The sequence below is a fragment of the Ranitomeya imitator genome, chromosome 8, assembly GCF_032444005.1.
Source record: "Ranitomeya imitator isolate aRanImi1 chromosome 8, aRanImi1.pri, whole genome shotgun sequence".
Taxonomy (NCBI): Eukaryota; Metazoa; Chordata; class Amphibia; order Anura; family Dendrobatidae; genus Ranitomeya; species Ranitomeya imitator.
The window spans coordinates 2766123-2780844 of record NC_091289.1 but is presented as its reverse complement, the minus strand read 5'-3'; the positions used below and the strand labels follow the sequence as shown (position 1 = coordinate 2780844).

The window sequence follows — 14722 nt, the reverse complement described above, 5'->3', positions numbered from 1 at the left end:
ACTGCAGCAGACATGCACAGACACAGAAACTGCAGAGGACATACCGAGACATGCACAGAGACTGCAGCAGACATACCGAGACATGCACAGAGACAGACCCACAGATAAAGAGACTGCAGCAGACATACCGAGACTGCAGCGGACATACCGAGACATGCACAGACACAGAGACTGCAGAGGACATACGGAGACATGCACAGAGACTGCAGCAGACATACCGAGACATGCACAGAGACTGCAGCAGACATACCGAGACATGCACAGAGACTGCAGCAGACATGCACAGACACAGAGACTGCAGAGGACATACCGAGACATGCACAGAGACTGCAGCAGACATACCGAGACATGCACAGGTACAGAGACTGCAGCGGACACACCGAGACATGCACAGAGACAGAGACCCACAGCTACAGAGACATGCACAGAGACTGCAGCAGACATACCGAGACATGCACAGAGACTGCAGCAGACATACCGAGACATGCACAGAGACCCACAGATAAGAGACTGCAGCAGACATACCGAGACTGCAGCGGACATACCGAGACATGCACAGAGACTGCAGCGGACATACCGAGACATGCACAGAGACTGCAGCGGACATACCGAGACATGCACAGAGACAGAGAGCCACAGAGACATGCACAGAGACTGCAGCGGACATACCGAGACATGCACAGATACAGAGACTGTAGCGGACATACCGAGACATAGACAGAGACTGCAGCGGACATACCGAGACATGCACAGATAGAGACTGCAGCGGACATACCGAGACATGCACAGAGACTGCAGCAGACATACCGAGACATGCACAGAGACAGAGACTGCAGCGGACATACCGAGACATGCACAGAGACAGAGACTGCAGCGGACATACCGAGACATGCACAGAGACAGAGACCCACAGCCACAGAGACATGCACAGAGACTGCAGCGGACATACCGAGACATGCACAGAGACTGCAGCAGACATACCGAGACATGCACAGAGACCCACAGATAAGAGACTGCAGCAGACATACCGAGACTGCAGCGGACATACCGAGACATGCACAGAGACTGCAGCGGACATACCGAGACATGCACAGAGACTGCAGCAGACATACCGAGACATGCACAGAGACAGAGACTGCAGCGGACATACCGAGACATGCACAGAGACAGAGACTGCAGCGGACATACCGAGACATGCACAGAGACAGAGACCCACAGCCACAGAGACATGCACAGAGACTGCAGCGGACATACCGAGACATGCACAGATACAGAGACTGTAGCGGACATACCGAGACATGCACAGAGACAGAGACTGCAGAGGACATACCGAGAAATGCACAGAGACAGAGACTGCAGCCACAGAGACATGCACAGAGACTGTAGCGGACATACCGAGACATGCACAGAGACTGCAGCGGACATACCGAGACATGCACAGATAGAGACTGCAGCGGACATACCGAGACATGCACAGAGACAGAGACTGCAGCGGACATACCGAGACATGCACAGAGACAGACCCACAGATAAAGAGACTGCAGCAGACATACCGAGACTGCAGCGGACATACCGAGACATGCACAGGTACAGAGACTGCAGCAGACATACCGAGACATGCACAGGTACAGAGACTGCAGCAGACATACCGAGACATGCACAGGTACAGAGACTGCAGCAGACATACCGAGACATGCACAGAGACAGAGACCCACAGATAAAGAGACTGCAGCGGACATACCGAGACATGCACAGAGACAGAGACTGCAGCGGACATACCGAGACATGCACAGAGACTGCAGCGGACGTACCGAGACATGCACAGAGACAGAGACTGCAGCGGACATACCAAGACATGCACAGAGACAGAGACACACAGCTACAGAGACATGCACAGATCCAGAGATACAGAGACTGCAGCAGACATACCGAGACATGCACAGAGACAGAGACTGCAGCGGACATACCGAGACATGCACAGAGACTGCAGCGGACATACCGAGACATGCACAGAGACTGCAGCGGACATACCGAGACATGCACAGAGACAGAGACTGCAACGGACATGCCGAGACATGCACAGAGACCCACAGCTACAGAGACATGCACAGATACAGAGACTGCAGCGGACATACCGAGACATGCACAGAGACTGCAGTAGACATACCGAGACATGCACAGGTACAGAGACTGCAGCAGACATACTGAGACATGCACAGAGACAGAGACTGCAGCGGACATACCGAGACATGCACAGAGACTGCAGCGGACGTACCGAGACATGCACAGAGACCAGAGACTGCAGCGGACATACCAAGACATGCACAGAGACACACAGCTACCGAGACATGCACAGAGACAGAGACACACAGCTACAGAGACATAGACAGAGACTGCAGCGGACATACCGAGACATACACAGAGACAGAGACACACAGCTACAGAGACATGCACAGATACAGAGACCCACAGATACAGAGACTGCAGCGGACATACCGAGACATGCACAGAGACAGAGACCCACTGCTACAGAGACATGCACAGAGACAGAGACTGCAGCGGACATACCGAGACATGCACAGATACAGAGACCCACAGATACAGAGACCCACAGATACAGAGACACAGCCTCTGTGCTGATGGGAGCTTCCGCCATATGCTGTGCTATTAGTACCGGCACAGAGTCAATGACGGGATCTCTCTGCTTTGTTGTAGTTCATAAAATCCTTATAATGAAGAGTGTGGAGGATGAGCAGCAATGAGGCCGCAGTGCGGTGTGTGACAGCTCAGTAACAGGATGGTGGCGGGAAGGCCACGTACAAGGCCACGTCCTGCATCTGGCAGCGGCTGTGGGTAATCACCAGTACTGTACAGGCGGCCACATCACGGTCTCCACAGTGAGTCTATACCCCTCCTGTACATACAGCTCTGCTCGCTGTCACTCACAACCCACCAGAGATTTTCTCGTGGTCAGCTTAACAATTATGTGTTGTGACCTCGGCAGGATCTTTCCCTTTCAGCTCCATGTTTCTTACTCCCAGCTTGGACAGCGATGTACAGACTAGCCGCAGGTCTCGTAACCTGAACTTCACAGTCTCATGTATGCAGTTTATTTTGGGTCCCTACATCGAAGTCTGTGATTGAACCTTCAGAAGCCCCATTCTTCCTCCATGCTTTACACTGCAGCTCAAATTGCATGTAATCACAAGGTTAGAATGAAGTCAGTCCATGGAGAGCTGGTGATGATGATGCCCAAGGAATCGAGCCTCCAGTAACCATAAAAGATGATCACTTTACTGCCACACGAAGACTCAGGGGAGTCATCTGTAGGGCGGATTTCTTGCAGCTCTGCATGTGACTAGAGGCTGCTATGTACCAGATGAGACCATGTTCCTCCACCTGAGGACCATGAGTGGTGGAGCAGCGTGTGGTAGACACTGACTCGCACTTTCAAAGGTCATGCTTTAGCCGGCACTCATTGTCTCCCTGTGTGCAGGACTGGGCCCGGGCTCCAAATTCAGATGGTTTGTACTTCTGGCCCGAACATTCCTCCCGAATCACTCCAGGGTGTCAGATATGTGATAATTCAGCGATTGCATCCATGTTTGCTCAGTACGCACCAGTGAGCTCAACCCAGTGCTGAAATAACCCTGGAATTCCGGCAGAGGAAGCGTCCGCCCCACAGACCAGCGCCATCCACCCTGAGCCGGGCAGCTTCACTACAATGCACATTTCCGACATTTGCCCTTATTTTCCCGTCATGGTCATCCATCTTGCCACAAGTAGCTTTAATCCTGGCTTCAGACAAACTTCTTTCGGATCGGTGTGACATCTGGACCTCACAGTGAGGATGGTATTGAAGGTGAACGGAGACGAGTGCACAGAGCGGCCCAAAGACCCCGTCACAGCAGCTGTTTATGGCCCAGTTGTTTCATGCGCTGTCTGAACAAAGCCATACATGTAAAATAAGAAAGCTGGCTTGGAATGATGAGCCGCAGGAAAGTAACAGATGCTGGGTGCCGCCGGCAGTGAGTGCCAGGTATGGCTGCCAGTGCTCTGCCCATAGGAGCCCTCACCCCCGGCCGGCAGAAGGTCAGGGAACACTTAATAAATGGGAAATGTTTAAGAACATCCTAAATAGGCAGTGTAAGCAGTTTATACCTTGTGGGAATAAAAGGACTAGAAATAGGAAAAACCCAATGTGGCTAAACAAAGAAGTAAGACAGGCAATTAACAGTAAAAAGAAAGCATTTGCACTACTAAAGCAGGATGGCACCATTGAAGCTCTAAAAAACTATAGGGAGAAAAATACTTTATCTAAAAAACTAATTAAAGCTGCCAAAAAGGAAACAGAGAAGCACATTGCTAAGGAGAGTAAAACTAATCCCAAACTGTTCTTCAACTATATCAATAGTAAAAGAATAAAAACTGAAAATGTAGGCCCCTTAAAAAATAGTGAGGAAAGAATGGTTGTAGATGACGAGGAAAAAGCTAACATATTAAACACCTTCTTCTCCACGGTATTCACGGTGGAAAATGAAATGCTAGGTGAAATCCCAAGAAACAATGAAAACCCTATATTAAGGGTCACCAATCTAACCCAAGAAGAGGTGCGAAACCGGCTAAATAAGATTAAAATAGATAAATCTCCGGGTCCGGATGGCATACACCCACGAGTACTAAGAGAACTAAGTAATGTAATAGATAAACCATTATTTCTTATTTTTAGGGACTCTATAGCGACAGGGTCTGTTCCACAGGACTGGCGCATAGCAAATGTGGTGCCAATATTCAAAAAGGGCTCTAAAAGTGAACCTGGAAATTATAGGCCAGTAAGTCTAACCTCTATTGTTGGTAAAATATTTGAAGGGTTTCTGAGGGATGTTATTCTGGATTATCTCAATGAGAATAACTGTTTAACTCCATATCAGCATGGGTTTATGAGAAATCGCTCCTGTCAAACCAATCTAATCAGTTTTTATGAAGAGGTAAGCTATAGGCTGGACCACGGTGAGTCATTGGACGTGGTATATCTCGATTTTTCCAAAGCGTTTGATACCGTGCCGCACAAGAGGTTGGTACACAAAATGAGAATGCTTGGTCTGGGGGAAAATGTGTGTAAATGGGTTAGTAACTGGCTTAGTGATAGAAAGCAGAGGGTGGTTATAAATGGCATAGTCTCTAACTGGGTCGCTGTGACCAGTGGGGTACCGCAGGGGTCAGTATTGGGACCTGTTCTCTTCAACATATTCATTAATGATCTGGTAGAAGGTTTACACAGTAAAATATCGATATTTGCAGATGATACAAAACTATGTAAAGCAGTTAATACAAGAGAAGATAGTATTCTGCTACAGATGGATCTGGATAAGTTGGAAACTTGGGCTGAAAGGTGGCAGATGAGGTTTAACAATGATAAATGTAAGGTTATACACATGGGAAGAAGGAATCAATGTCACCATTACACACTGAACGGGAAACCACTGGGTAAATCTGACAGGGAGAAGGACTTGGGGATCCTAGTTAATGATAAACTTACCTGGAGCAGCCAGTGCCAGGCAGCAGCTGCCAAGGCAAACAGGATCATGGGGTGCATTAAAAGAGGTCTGGATACACATGATGAGAGCATTATACTGCCTCTGTACAAATCCCTAGTTAGACCGCACATGGAGTACTGTGTCCAGTTTTGGGCACCGGTGCTCAGGAAGGATATAATGGAACTAGAGAGAGTACAAAGGAGGGCAACAAAATTAATAAAGGGGATGGGAAAACTACAATACCCAGATAGATTAGCGAAATTAGGATTATTTAGTCTAGAAAAAAGACGACTGAGGGGCGATCTAATAACCATGTATAAGTATATAAGGGGACAATACAAATATCTCGCTGAGGATCTGTTTATACCAAGGAAGGTGACGGGCACAAGGGGGCATTCTTTGCGTCTGGAGGAGAGAAGGTTTTTCCACCAACATAGAAGAGGATTCTTTACTGTTAGGGCAGTGAGAATCTGGAATTGCTTGCCTGAGGAGGTGGTGATGGCGAACTCAGTCGAGAGGTTCAAGAGAGGCCTGGATGTCTTCCTGGAGCAGAACAATATTGTATCATACAATTAGGTTCTGTAGAAGGACGTAGATCTGGGGATTTATTATGATGGAATATAGGCTGAACTGGATGGACAAATGTCTTTTTTCGGCCTTACTAACTATGTTACTATGTTACTTATGTCTCACACCTCCCAGAGGAGAAGCAATGGTGTAAGATACCAAGTAGACTTATCTATGTGCTTCCGAGTCTTCAGACTTCTTCATCAGGATGCACTCACAGCTGACAAATTCAAGCGGGATCATTGTGTGACCCACAACTTTACCAGGGGAGCAATTCCCGGCACCTTACTGTCCTTATAACAGGTAACACCCTATTGCTCTTTTTTTGCTCCTCCGTTTTTTCCTAATGTTTCACATCTGGTGTCCATGTGAATCATCTCGCCCTCTTTCTGAAACAGGCAGCACAGGATGAGCATTCCCACCTGGAGCGGGGAGCACCGCAGGACACAGACTGAGCAGAGCTACAGCCGGAACCAAGGACATTAAGGCTATGTGCACATGTTGCAGATTTGGTGTGTTTTTGTGGCTTTTTTCTACGCAAATTTGTGACAAAACCTGAAGCAGTCCTGATGCCAGCACAGTGAATGAGGAGGCTGACGTGTCACGCACACGGAGTATTGTTGGTGCAGAAAATAATCTGCAGCGTCACTTCTCTCATTGAGTTCACTCAAATCCATCAAAAAAGCTGGTTTTTGCAGCTGCGTTCTTCTTGCCAAGAGATGCAGACATTTTACGCCTCATGTTCACATCCCCAATACAGAAAAATGCTAGAAACGCTTATTACCGTTTTAATAAAGAAGAACATAAAACATTGCTGCTTTCCTAATTGTAATATCTGAGTGGCGGGGGCTGGTGATGTGATTAGCCGAGTAATCTGCGATCAGGGATCCCTCGCCGCCATCCTCTCCTGCACACAATGCTTCACCAAGGATTAGAGTGAACTCCGCCGGTGGCTCCTCGCGGCTTCCCGACAACATCCCGCCTATTACCGCGCAGGCCTCCATGAACATTATGAAGCCGAGAACACGCCGCACGTCAGGGAACAATTCCAGAAATGTTATTCTGTGCTTTCTGCAATTTGTGAAGTGAGACAAGTGTCCCCCCACAGTGCCGAAATCTGCAAAGCCTCCATATTATTGTAGACAACGCAGCCTGACTCCGACATGAGGCTTTATTCCAGTGTCGGGGACAGTAGGTGACGCCTGGTTCAGGCTGACAACAAAACAATGACAAGTTGTCACCGCCTCGCCCTCTGTCTTACATGGAGTGCTGGAGATTCAGTTTAGTATGGCTATTTCCTTGGATGTAGATTGACTTCTCTATCACTCCCATGTGGTTACACGTAGGTATCAGTTGATTCCAGTTTGGCACTATTATTATTATTTATGCATTGTGACTGCACGTAACTGGGATACTACATATCCTCCCTGTATCAAGCATATAATGTTGTATCCACTTGCACGCTTGACCCGCTCCCGTCCCACCTCATCCCTAACCTTTCCACGGTCTTCATCCCAACCCTAACACACCTCTTCAACCTCTCACTCACAATAAGTGTCTTCCCCTCATCTTTCAAGCATGCCAAGATCACACCTATCCTCAAAAAGCCCTCCCTCGACCCATCCTCTGTATCTAGCTATCGCTCGATATCTCTTCTCCCTTACGCCTCCAAATTACTGGAACAACACGTCCATCTTGAACTGTCCTCCTCCCACCTCTCCTCCTGCTACCTCTTTGACCAGTTACAATGGGTGTTCCGACCCCATCACTCAACTGAAACTGCCCTAACTAAAGTCACCAATGACCTACTAACCAAGAGCAAGCGACACTACTCTGTCCTCCTCTCCTGGACCTGTCTTCTGCCTTTGACACAGTGGACCATTCCTTTCTTCTACAGATCCTCTCATCTCTTGGCATCACAGACTTGGCCCTATCCTGGATCTCAGCATACCTAACAGCCCGAACATTCAGCGTCTCCCTCCCCCACGCCACCTGCTCACCTTGCCCCTTGTCTGTCGGTGTTCCCCAAGGCTCAGTTCTAGGACCCCTAATCTTCTCCATCTACACCTTCAGCCTGGGACAGCTCATAGAATCCCACAGTATGCAGTACCATCTCTGCGCCGATGACACGCAGATCTACCTATCCGGACCTGACCTCACCTCCTTACTTACCAAAATCCCACACTGTCTGTATGCTATCTCGACCTTCTAAAACTGAACATGGACAAAACAGAATTGATCATCTTTCCCCCATCTCACTCTACCCCTCCACCAGACCTATCCATCAATGTCAATGGCTGCTCACTTTCCCCAGTCCCACATGCTCGGTGCTTTGGGTGATCCTCGACTCTGCCCTCTTTTTCAAGCCACATATCCAAGCCCTTGCCTCCTCCTGCCATGTCAAACTCAAAAATATTTCCCGGATCCGTGCATTCCTTGACCGCTACACCACAAAAACACTAGTGCATGCCCTTATCATCTCCCGCCTTGACTACTGCAACCTCCTACTCTCTGGCCTCCCCTCTAGCACTCTGGCACCCCTCCAATCCATCCTACACTCTGCTGCCCAACTAATCTACCTGTCTCTCCGCTATTCCCCGGCCTCTCCATTATGCCAAGCCCTTCACTGGCTTCCTATCGCCCAGCGGCTCCAGTTCAAAACCCTCACAATGAAATACAAAGCCATCCACAACCTATCTCCTCCATACATCTCGGACATGGACATAGCGATGGGGGGCTCGTCTTCTAGAAGGTTATAGGGCGGTATCACCCTTTGGACATGTCCTTTGGTTTCTTGCACTATAGTTGCACTTTTTTTGCATTATATAGGGATCGTGACTTTATACTTTGAAATATACCTAATAAAGATCATATTTTAATACAGGGGTTCCTTCTGTAAGCTGGCTTCAGTACCGTAGATTTGACTGTCTTTTGTAAACCATGTTGAATACTGTAAGGTTTGACGCAAGGTTATGGCAGAGCGCGCGTCGGGGCCGGTGCAGACATTGCTGTGCAGCGCAGCTCTGGGGTCACCGATTTGGAGGACTTCTGCAGAATCCTCACGTACTTTCTAATTCACTATTCATTGTGTGTTTTCTATAACATTCGGCTTTTCCAGCCTCGAGAGAACAGAATGCGCAGTCTTAACTCTTATCATTAGTAGAGAACGTGTGGAGAGGGAGATACGTTTCTTTGTGAAATAAAACAATGAGATGACTTATCAGAGAACGGCGCTGTCTGAATAGAGGCGAACAGTTGACTGCTCCTAGCAAATTAGGAAAGTACGAGAAGTGATAATGTCTGCAGAAAGGAGACTTGTATGAGAGGAGATTATAGCGGAGAATCAGAAACTTTATTCCAAGACTCCTCAGGCGTGAACAAAAACCGGACGGCGGCTGCGACAAAGAAATTACATGGCAGATATCAGAGGAAGATTTCCTGATGAGAAATGACAGTGGAGCTGCAATTCTCTCTTGGCCGGTGTCGTGGACCTTCTGTCATGGACCTTCATGAATTCATGCGACCTTGATGTTTAGTACATTTACTATTTAACAGCTTCCTGCCAGCAGTGGAACAACTCTGAGATAAGACTTGTTCATTACTTCACATGGTGCCGCACAATACTTCTACCACTGCCAGAGATGTAACTAGTGACCGGCTACAGCCAAACTGAGAACACTGGCAGAGCATCACAGCTGTGATAGAAAGGTGTCTGCGGTGCATCACAGCTGTGATAGAAAGGTGTCTGCGGTGCATCACAGCTGTGATAGAAAGGTGTCTGCGGAGCATCACAGCTGTGATAGAAAGGTGTCTGCAGAGCATCACAGCTGTGATAAAGGTGTCTGCAGAGCATCACAGCTGGGATAGAAAGGTGTCTGCGGAGCATCACAGCTGTGATAGAAAGGTGTCTGCGGAGCATTACAGCTGTGATAGAAAGGTGTCTGCAGAGCATCACAGCTGTGATAGAAAGGTGTCTGCGGAGCATCACAGCTGTGATAGAAAGGTGTCTGCGGAGCATCACAGCTGTGATAGAAAGGTGTCTGCGGAGCATCACAGCTGTGATAGAAAGGTGTCTGCGGAGCATCACAGCTGTAATAGAAAGGTGTCTGCAGAGCATCACAGCTGGGATAGAAAGGTGTCTGCGGAGCATCACCAATGTGATAGACAGTTGTCTGCGGGGCATCACAGCTGTGATAGAAAGGTGTCTGCGGAGCATCACTGCTGGGATAGAAAGGTGTCTGCGGGGCATCACAGCTGTGATAGGTGTGTGCAGAGCATCACAGCTGTGATAGAAAAGAATCAGGACACATAGCATCGCAGCTGTGATAGAAAAGTGTCAGCTGTGATGCTCTGCCTGTCCTATGATAGAAAAGTGTCAGAACATTGCAGCTTGCTGTGTTTTGGACTGTGACTTCACAAACTGGACAGTGCTGGGATAGAAAGGTGTCTGCAGAGCATCACAGCTGGGATAGAAAGGTGTCTGCAGAGCATCACAGCTGTGATAGAAAGGTGTCTGCGGAGCATCACAGCTGTGATAGAAAAGTGTCTGCGGAGCATCACAGCTGTGATAGAAAGGTGTCTGCGGAGCATCACAGCTGTGATAGAAAGGTGTCTGCGGAGCATCACAGCTGGGATAGAAAGGTGTCTGCAGAGCATCACCGCTGTGATAGAAAGGTGTCTGCGGGGCATCACAGCTGTGATAGAAAGGTGTCTGCAGAGCATCACAGCTGTGATAGAAAAGTATCAGGACACATAGCATCGCAGCTGTGATAGAAAAGTGTCAGCTGTGATGCTCTGCCTGTCCTATGATAGAAAAGTGTCAGAACATTGCAGCTTGCTGTGTTTTGGACTGTGACTTCACAAACTGGACAGTGCTGGGATACAAAAGGTGTCTGCAGAGCATCACAGCTGGGATAGAAAGGTGTCTGCAGAGCATCACAGCTGGGATAGAAAGGTGTCTGCAGAGCATCACAGCTGTGATAGAAAGGTGTCTGCGTAGCATCACAGCTGTGATAGAAAGGTGTCTGCGGAGCATCACAGCTGTGATAGAAAGGTGTCTGCGGAGCATCACAGCTGTGATAGAAAGGTGTCTGCGGAGCATCACAGCTGTGATAGAAAGGTATCTGCGGAGCATCACAGCTGTGATAGAAAGGTGTCTGCGGAGCATCACAGCTGTGATAGAAAAGTGTCTGCGGAGCATCACAGCTGTGATAGAAAGGTGTTTGCAGAGCATCACAGCTGGGATAGAAAGGTGTCTGCGGAGCATCACAGGTGTGATAGAAAGGTGTCTGCGGAGCATCACAGCTGGGATAGAAAGGTGTCTGTGGAGCATCACAGCTGGGATAGAAAGGTGTCTGCGGAGCATCACAGCTGGGATAGAAAGGTGTCTGCGGAGCATCACCGCTGTGATAGAAAGGTGTCTGCGGGGCATCACAGCTGTGATAGAAAAGTATCAGGACACATAGCATCGCAGCTGTGATAGAAAAGTGTCAGCTGTGATGCTCTGCCTGTCCTATGATAGAAAAGTGTCAGAACATCGCAGCTTGCTGTGTTTTGGACTGTGACTTCACAAACTGGACAGTGCTCGTGCTGACTTTCTCCAACATCAGAGTGGATACAATGGGCTTGTGAACACCTGAACTGGATAGATGTGGGATGGAAGAAGGCGGCCGGCTAATGACTTGTTTTCCTTCATGTGGACAACAAGATTTGTGAGCTTCACTTACCTTCAGAAGAGATGGTACCAGTATGTTTTCTGGGAAGAAGATGAGCTGGCATAGAAAGTGTGATGGCAGAGATATTGGTTCTAGTCCTGTTGTAATGTGGAAGTAACACTATACAGTGCTCCCTTCATGACAGTGGGTTTCCCCAATGGTGGGATGATGGTCAGACAGGAGCGCTCTGAGGGTTGAGGCGATGACTTCTCTCCTAATTCCTAGATCTAAATCTGATCGATCATCTGTACTATGTGCAAGAAAAATAAGTTGAATCTGAAAAAAAGCCCAAACTAAACCTTGTAATCCCCGCCACTCTTATGCAATCGTTTTGTTGATCAATTACCTTAGCTGTAAATCTGGCATGTTTTGTGGCCACTAAGACAGCTGTGGTCATCATACATGCAAGCTGTTATTGATGGGCCTCATTTAGGTGTGATCCCCACAGGTCACTGCTAACTCTTCTCTCCCTGCAGAAATTCAGTTTGCAGCCTTCAAACCCTGTATAAGTAACCCCACGTCTTGGTGCCACATTCCCATTTTCCACTTTGCTCAGCAGCCCTGCTCTCCTGGTCCTCTGGTATTCTGCTCTCCTGGTCTTCTGCTCTCCTGATCTCCCGCTCTCCTGATCTCCCGCTCTCCTGGTCTCCCACTCTCCTGGCCTCCCGCTCTCCTAGTCTCCCGCTCTCCTGGTCCTCTGCTCTCCTTGTCCTTCTGCTCTCCTGGTCTCCCGCTGTCCTAGACTTCTGGTCCTCTGCTCTCCTGGTCCTCTCATGGTCTCCTTGTCTTCTGCTCTCCTAGTCTTCTGCTCTCCTGGTCCTCTGCTCTCCTGGTCCTCTCCTGCTCTCATGGTCTTCTGCTCTCCTGGTCTCCCGCTCTCCTGGTACTCTGCTCTCCTCGTCCTCCTTCTCTTCTGCTCTCCTGTCTCCTGGTCTCCCACTGTGATGGTCCTCTCTTGGTTTTCTGCTCTCCTAGTCTTGTCTTCCGCTCTCCTGGTCCTCTGCTCTCCTGGTCTTCTCCTCTCCTGCTCTCCTCCTTTCCTGCTCTCCTGGTTCTCTCCTAGTTTTCTCTTCTCCTGGTCTTCTTTCCTGCTCTGCTAATCTCCTGTTGTCCTGGTCTACTCCTATCCTGCTCTCCTAGTCTCCTGCTGTCCTGGTCTCCTCGATATCTCAGTCTTCCGCTCCCCTGGACCTCTGCTCTCCTGGTCCTCTCCTCTCCTGGTCTTCTCTCCTGGTCTTCTCCTCTCCTGGTCTTCTTTCCTGCTCTGCTAATCTCCTGTTGTCCTGGTCTACTCCTTTCCTGCTCTCCTAGTCTCCTGCTGTCCTGGTCTCCCAGATATCTCAGTCTTCCGCTCCCCTGGTCCTCTGCTCTCCTGGTCCTCTCCTCTCCTGGTCTTCGCCTCTCCTGGTCTTCTGCTTTCCTCCTTTCCTGCTCTCCTCCTTTCCTGCTCTCCTAGTCTCCTGCTGTCCTGGTCTCCCGATATCTCAGTCTTCCGCTCCCCTGGTCCTCTGCTCTCCTGGTCTTCTCCTCTCCTGGTCTTCTCCTCTCCTACTCTCCTGGTCTTCTGCTCTCCTCCTTTCCTGCTCTCCTCCTTTCCTGCTCTCCTGGTCTTTGGACTCATCATCTTCACTGCTCATTTCTTTCTTTTACTGTTCCATAGTTAATCTCTCTCTGTATTGAAAGTAACATTGACTCCATAGTAGTTAGTTGAATAATGAATGAAAGACAAGCTCACAGTCTCACAGTTACCAGCTTTCGCTTTCCCCAATGTAAAGCTACCGTGGTTTCCATGTATTATGTGGGTGTAGAACACCAATTCCCAACCTCTTCACCTTGGTGATATTTTTGGAGAAGTGTCGGCTCCAGTAGATGCTGCATTCCTCTAACCAGGAAAGTGTGGTTGGAAGACTGGAAAGCATGAGACCGCTATAAAAATGGTGGTTCACCTATGGCATCCACGATCAGCACCAGCAGTTCTGGATACAAAGGCTTTAAGTAAGATTTGGCACGTCTTTACCCAACGCCCATGAAAGACTCTGACCTGCGTTGTTTGTGCACGTATAATAGGATCAAGATGTGCACATAATATTTTAGGAATGCCAGGCCGTGCAACACTGTGAATGTGGAGGGAAAAGTTGCATTTTAAAACAGTCTAATTTCTATTTTTATGATTGGTACAATTAGATATAATCTCCCCTGGGTAGGTGATGATTTGCACTGAAGAAATTGTAGAAAAATTTTGGACAACTGTCCATGGGCTTCTTTGTGGGAAATATTGGAAAACATGCAACTGACTGATAAAGATGTCCTCCGTCCATGTCCTGCTAAGTAGGCAATCCATTTTATATTTTATCGGCTGCAGTAAATACGAGCAATTGAGAAGACTCACGTCAGACTAAGATGGTAGAAGGTGTAAAGATTTCCTCCACGTCAGATGGCTATTGGGGTTCTTCACCACTGGGCTGTGTGGCCGGAGATCTCGGATCTGCGCTGGTACCTTCACGTTACTCTGCACTTTATAGAGCTGCTCTGTATATATTAGAGGGGTCCGGACCGGCTCACGACCAGATCTTTGCACCTGATAGTACGAAGAGGATGCTGCCACCTGCCCGGGGGTCTCTTCATCAATGTTGTGTGATGTCAACAAGACCTTGTAAGTTAATACTGGAATTACATCGGAAAAGGAGGGAGAATTCCTGCAGATAAAGGACTTCTAGCCAGAGACAATGAATGGGAAGATACCAAGAACAATGGAAGGAGATCTGAAGGAGGATGTGCTTAAAAGCTGCAAATCCTGGCAATCAAAGAAGCAGAGAAAGTCAAAATACTGCAAGATGTATGTGTCACCCCTGAGCTGCAGGAAAAGGCCTGACTGCACTTCACTTATCTGAGGGGAATCTGTTA

The 14722-nt window shown here is 48.4% G+C and overlaps 1 long non-coding RNA gene across 1 annotated transcript in view; it reads left to right on the top strand.

The window, feature by feature from the left end:
- LOC138647081 (uncharacterized) overlaps positions 1 to 8965 on the top strand; it is a 30342-nt gene extending 21377 nt beyond the window's left edge. The window contains exons 7-8 of the long non-coding RNA XR_011314869.1: positions 6240 to 6407; positions 6503 to 8965. This is a non-coding gene — a long non-coding RNA (uncharacterized lncRNA). The remainder of the gene's footprint in view (positions 1 to 6239; positions 6408 to 6502) is intronic.
- Positions 8966 to 14722: the final 5757 nt, after the last annotated feature.